Here is a 7,236-nt window from a genome sequence, read left to right as displayed (position 1 = left end):
ATAGAGGAGGTGGCTGATATCCAGAAATCCTACCAGTGGCTGGACAAAGCTGGACTGAAAGACAGCACAGAGGCACTAATCATGGCAGCACAAGAACAAGCTCTGAGTACAAGATCCATAGAGGCTGGGGTCTATCACACCAGGCAAGACCCCAGGTGCAGGCTGTGTAAAGATGCCCCAGAGACAATCCAGCACATAACAGCAGGGTGCAAGATGCTAGCAGGCAAGGCATACATGGAACGCCATAACCAAGTGGCCGGCATAGTGTACAGGAACATCTGTGCCGAGTATAACCTGGAAGTCCCGAGGTCAAAATGGGAGATGCCCCCAAGGGTGGTGGAGAATGACCGAGCTAAGATCCTGTGGGACTTCCAGATACAGACGGACAAAATGGTGGTGGCTAACCAACCGGACATAGTGGTGGTAGACAAACAGAAGAAGACGGCCGTAGTGATCGATGTAGCGGTTCCGAATGACAGCAATATCAGGAAGAAGGAACACGAGAAGCTGGAGAAATACCAAGGGCTCAGAGAAGAGCTCGAGAGGATGTGGAGGGTGAAGGTAACGGTGGTCCCCGTGGTAATCGGAGCACTAGGTGCGGTGACTCCCAAGCTAGGCGAGTGGCTCCAGCAGATCCCGGGAATAACATCGGAGATCTCTGTCCAGAAGCGCATGTTATAAAAAACCCGGTGGGTGTGAAAACCGTGCAAACCAAACACACACACACACACACACACACACACACACACACACACACACACACACACACACACACACACACACACACAACTGTAATACTTCATTTATGGAGCAATAACCTCAACGAATGATGAGCATTCTGTAAATAACACTTAATATCTTGAGGGAACTTCAGACAGTTTTCTTATTCATACAGATTTCCTTCTCTCAGAAAAATAAACAAATAAATAAATAAATAAAAAGAAAAAAAATCTGTTCCAGTGGTGGGAATAAATAGGTCTGATCCTGCTTGAGGCTGTCCTTTAATTTTCCACTTCATATCGTAAGTCGAGCTGTGGAACTATGACTAACAACCATGCTATCCTGTCACAACATAATCCAGTGGCACCTGGATTAAAAATAAAATAAAAAAAAGATTGACCAGGACAATTGGTGCTTTGCCTGAGTGCTGCCATTTATCAGCACAGGTCCTCACTTAATGTTTGTTTAATGACAGCAGAGCTGCACAGAATCCTTGTTTTTCTGAAGCAGTTTTGAGAGTCTGTAAGTCGGGATGTCATTAGGTGACTCACTGTCACAATCAAATGTTTTCTCCTAATGAGGCTATTATTACACCGATTCAAGAGGAGTATGACTTTGTATACTGCTCTGATCCTGCTGGTTCATTAATAAACTACTATAGGTCATGGCCAGCCTGACAATTCACAGGTGAGAAGAACATCATTACCAGGGGTAGAAGAAGCATTCAGCAAGGTAGAAATAAGCAGAATGACCCCTGCTCTGAGAGAGCCGTGCAGTGTGGTCCAGCCTTTGGGGCAGACTGAAGCGTTTTGACGCGTCCTCCTCCACTACACAGGCAGCATGTCAGACCTGACAGGATTGGTTTCTTTATCGCCGCCCACCAAGACTTAACGCAACACATTAAAAATGCTAAGTAGAACTGAATATGTCACCTATTACTACACAGACTTTATTAGTGCTTTTTAATGTAAATCACAGAGGCATTGGGAGATTCCTTTGAAGAGTGGAAACATAAGTGTGTCACTGCCAGAGGCTTTAGAGGTGCACAGCACGGACAAATCCACAGAAATAAAGCTTAGTCATCTCTGACTCCGAGCTCTCTGTTCGCTGGTGTGAGATTGCTGACTTCCTCCTCTTTCTCCTTTTAAAATCTGTCCGTCTGCTTCTTAATTGCTACAGTATTTCACTTTAACCTGATGATATCTTACTTTCAACTTTCCATCCCCTGGTTGTGCTTAAAAAAGGCCTCCTCCACTCTCTGTTGTTCTGAACTCCTTTCTATCCTTTCATCCCCAGCTGCCCTCTTTCCTGTCTTTCTCCCTGCGTGGCTGCTGAAAGCTCTTTAAAGATGCCCAGGGGCTTAACCACTTTGACATATTACATGAGCCTGTCTCACTCAAACCAATCCCAAGCTAATTGAGAAGCTTACGTCTTTGCTATAGCAGCTAAGAGGAGGAGGCGAGTGTAGACAGACACTCGGTTCATTCTTGCTCTGTTTTTAACTATTAAATGGATGGACTTGTAAATAAGACAGAGTTTTTTTTAATCACATATGTCCACTATTTAACTAAATCCTTCAATTAAATATTCAACTTGGCATGTAGATTAAATATCCTACTCAGTTTTTTAGAGGTTTTTAAGACAAATAGCCTGCAAGATTTGCTGCACACCTTTAACAATGTAATTATTTGCAGCAAACATTGTTAGTGCAAAGCCTGAATACTGTCTTCATTTGCATCGTAGGTAGTGCATATGTTGCTCTGCAGTAACACATTGCTCCAACAGCAGTTTGATCTTGACAACTGAAGTTTGAAGAAAACACATCTTCTTGAATCAATCCTTGTGATTAGCTTAATGGTTTGAAACACATTCCTGTTTGTAATTACTGGTATATTCAAGCAGGGGGAGACAGGAAAAACCTGGAGAAGGATAATGATTACAGTCTTTTTCAGGTACTCATAGTTACTTCATAGACCCAATATGTGTCACAGTTTCTTGCACAGAGCTGTCAGTTTAAACACGGTACCTGCTCACCGTCTTTAGTTGATGAAACTTTGACGTTGATGTTATTAGAAATCTTTAGTCAAGTTTGCAAGTTTGCAATAGTTGTTGTTTGTGTGATTGCATTACATTTTTTATCAATGTTATTTTTATGTTATTAACCCTTGCATGCATGAATTATGACAACCTCAATCAGGATTTTTATTCATCTTTAGGCATGAAAAGATGAATAAAAATAAAAAAGATGAATAAAGATGCTAAAAAAATCCTGATTGAGGTTGTCATAATTCATGCATGACAGGGTTAAATAACAATAATTACAATGAAACATGTCATACATCTATAGTAACATTAAACGACCAGCCCTTGACTAGCAAACAGCCTTTGACTAGCTTTCCACTGTAGTGACTATGACCATATATATATATTAGTGCTGTCAGTGTTAATCTCGTTAAAATGGCGTTAATGCAAATCGTGGCAAATCTCCGTTAGCGAGTTTGCGCGGATCACCCCGTGCGTGGGGCTGCACGGCGCTAACGTGTTAACAAGCTAATTGCGCTAACTCGCTAACGGAGATTTGCCGTGTTAATGCAGTAATGGCGTTAATGTCCTTTTAACGAGATTAATGCTGACAGGACTAATATACATGCAGAGCACTTCCAGCTTAAAATATCACGTTGACGCGAAGCATACGTTAGTCTGGGATGTTGCTAGGACTTTGGCTAACGCATCACCCAGCTTGCGACAAAGCACTCACGGAGCATCGGGGACTCAGTAAGTCTACCTCGGACATGGATTAAAACAAACTGCAGACCTATTAATATCATTGAGAACACACGCTTTACATAGCTTTGGTTCCTTGTTTCAAGTTTTTTGTTAACATGAATGTTCAAGATGTTCTATAAACATGTTTATTTTCCCTTTTTTCTCGAGTCTGTTTGCTCATGCAAAATGAAATGCGATTAATAGAGAATAAAAATAAATGTTATTTAATCGTGATTAATCAAAATTAATCCACAGTAACCCGGTGATGAATCTGATTAAATATTTTAATTGTTTGACAGCACTAACATATATTATATATTAGTGTATACTTACCTATTAGTCTATATGTTTTTAAAAAGTTGTATATTTCACAGGAGAGAACCTGTTTTAAAAGATTGAACAAAACTATTGAAATTCTCTTTGAAGTTAAGCATACATTCTTTGTGTTTATTCTGCATTTACTATTGCATAAATGTCTGTTACAAGCTTAAATATAAAGTAAAAAAAAATGCAATTGCAAGCAGGCTATTGATCAAGTAATTGCGATTAATCGCGATTAATTATAGAAAATTGTGAGATTAATTAGATCATTTTTTTTAATCTATTGACAGCACTAGTATATCACATATTATTTTATCCTGTTTTTCACCTAAGACATGGACACATCACAGCTACAATGATTTAAATATATTTTATGCATATATATATAATATATATATTCTATATTATTATATATAATTATATATATGAGACTGATATATGAGACTGCCCTTCTACATACTGACTTGCTTAAATTATTTATTAGCGTAAGAGCTTCAATATCAACTTGTAGTGCGTGTCACCTAATTTGTGCCCCACTTCCTTGTCCCAAATGCACATTGCTCTATTTAGTACATCAGTGCTTCTACCCCTTTTTATGGATTTCGACATTAAATAAATCAACTCAACTATCACTCAAAGAGAGCACTGCAGCCCTCACTCACTATGAAAGTTTTGGTACAAGAAACTTTAGAAAAAAAAGAGAAGAAAGACAAAGAAAAGCGCTGCACTTTGGTAGTAGTGTCCATATTTGTCAAAGAACGTTGGGTTTCAGTTGACCTGTCAGCTCAGTTTGACTTCAGCTTCATGCACTGGGAAAAATGCTTTCTGGAACCAAAGGCAAGGACATAGCAGGGACTGAATGGGAGAAGAACAAAACAAAAATAAAATCAGATATAAACATGCATACATACGTACTTGAAGATGGTATGTAAGCTACGGTAAGCTCGCCTTTCTTCTTTCTTTCTTTCAACCTTGATGTGATGACTTCTGTAAAACTTTTTTTTTTACTTAAAAAAAGCACTTGACTCATATTTCCCAGACTGCTTGTCCTCCTCTCACATTTAATATGACTGTGTGGCTGTCACACAGAATGTGATAGCACCACTTCCTGTGCCAAGTACACAGTGTATCACTGGTGGGGGTGGGTGGGGTGACTGTAGAATGCAGGGAAGTGTCTCATCCTGGCACCCACGCTGATCAGGTCCACGTTCACAATGGCTGTCGCCCAATGAAATCCAAAGATTAAGAGCGAATTACAACAAAGTCTTAGCGAGATCTCATCCCCAAATAAATTTGACGGTGGACTGAAAATAGCACTGAGCGTGTGCAAATGTGTCAGCTCTTTTCTTTGTTAACATTGTTATATTTGGACTTCAGTGAAGCTGAAAATCAGAGAATACAAATTCACACTAAATCCAAACCATTTAAAGCGTTTAGCTACATCTGTTATTTTTCCTCAGCATTCTGTCCAGCTAGACCCTGACCATGTGGTGCTCAATCTAAACAGCCCAATGACTCACATCCGTCAAACCACACTCCTTCTTCGCCAAAAGACTATCAAGCAGTTGGAGGGAATGTGGTTTCTTTCTTAATATTACATTTTTTAGATGGGTAAAAAGCACTGCTTTCCCATCCAGCTTTAAATCGCGTAAACACTGGAAGTGTTTTGCAGCAATAGTTAAACAGGAGACTATAAAAAGTAAATGATATTTGTTGATAACCACTGGTGATGGTGGGCAGGAACCACGATAAACTTTCAGGCGAGCAACGAATTGGTTGACATAAGACCTGCTAGTAAGAGCAGGGGTGTCAAACACAGAGCCAGGGAGCCAGAATCAGCCTTGCAAAGATTCAGCTGTACACTGGACAGTTTTAGAGCATGTGAAGCAATCTGTAGATTTTGGACTTTTAAATGTGTTTTCATATGTTTTACAGCTTTTCTTAAAGAAACATCTCACTCAGTATTGAACTAACAAATGAAGAATTAAATGACAGATTTTTTTTAAAGAATATCAACAATAACTATAAATAAATAAATAAAAATACATATGTGAATTACCTTTTTGCTTTATAATTACCAGACAATCTCAGCAATGTTTCCCAGAACCTTTTCTTTAACTCAGACATTTATTTCATGCTTTCCTTCATGCTTATCGTACAGAATAATACTGGGGGCCACCAGTGCTACCCCTGGGCCTCACATAGTAGATGCACCTATGGTTATCAAATTTACAAACTTGGGTGTTCTTGCTGCCCGCCTGGCCAGCAGGGTGACGACAATACCCCGTCAGCCTTTTACAGCTGAGAGGTGAAAATGTACTTTTCTTTTTCTTATATTGAGATAGCTCAGGAATTTAATGGGTAGTTAAACATTTTTACACCAACAAAAAAGAGGAGTTTCATTGGTTCAGGCCAATCAGTGTGGTCTGCATGGGGCCCTTGATGTAAAACGAGCCCGACAACACTGCATCAGAGGGTCACCTAGGCAACCAGAGGCTGGAATGTGACCAGTGACCAGGAGGCAGCTTCAAATCGATGTAGAACGAGTGAATCACTTCCAGTGTGTATCCAGCTTTAAACTTGTAAACTAATTAATCTAATTTTCATATATATGAGCAAAAATTAGGTCAAATAGTGAAAAGTCAACAAAATCACTTTTTATTGTTAATACATTTGTGTTATGGAGTGGATCTCGGAGCTGCTGTTATGCACGCACTAAAAATCATATCTATCACCCTTCCTGGCTCAGCCAATTTCCTAGACTGCTACCAGTCAGCCAGAGGACCTCAGGCTTGCTAGCCTCTGGCATGCCAGGCATACCATCAGAACATTTTGCTGCCACTTGGTTAATAAGTGATTGGACACTCACTGGTCTGTCCACTTGCGTTCAAATGAAATATAATAAACGTAGTCAAAGACGAAAGCTGTCGTGTTAACATGGACATTAAACTGAAGTCTCTTCTAGGACCGTTAAATGCCATCACATTCCTGAGCGTGTAACTACACGCATACAAGTTCACAGGCTGCTGTGACAATGATGCATATTCATAGACTAAAACCTAAAGGCCAAAGCACTTGAAGCAACAAACACACTGGCTTTTGAAAATAAAATATAAGCTACAAGTATTTAATTATGACAAATTAATATTTTCACCTATGGTGTGGAAGATAAGGAGACTAAGAAGAAAAAGAGGCTTACCTTTGTGAGAGTTTTGTGATATTTACAGCCTCAAAGACACAGAGTCAACCTAAGTGCAAGTTTGTGTGTGTTTCTGTGGCAATTCTATTTTTGCTATTCTTTTCTTCAGGGTTGGGCACCCGCCTCAGGCCTATACGGTGCATTTGGCAGCATTAGATATGTCTTACACTATTACTGTAGCGTGAGTGGAAGCTAACCCACAATAAAAAGATTTACTAAAAAAAAAGGGC

The sequence above is a fragment of the Haplochromis burtoni genome, unplaced genomic scaffold (genome assembly GCF_018398535.1).
Source record: "Haplochromis burtoni strain Fernald_Lab_line unplaced genomic scaffold, NCSU_Asbu1 Contig_32, whole genome shotgun sequence".
NCBI lineage: Eukaryota > Metazoa > Chordata > Actinopteri > Cichliformes > Cichlidae > Haplochromis > Haplochromis burtoni.
This window is presented reverse-complemented; position numbering follows the sequence as displayed.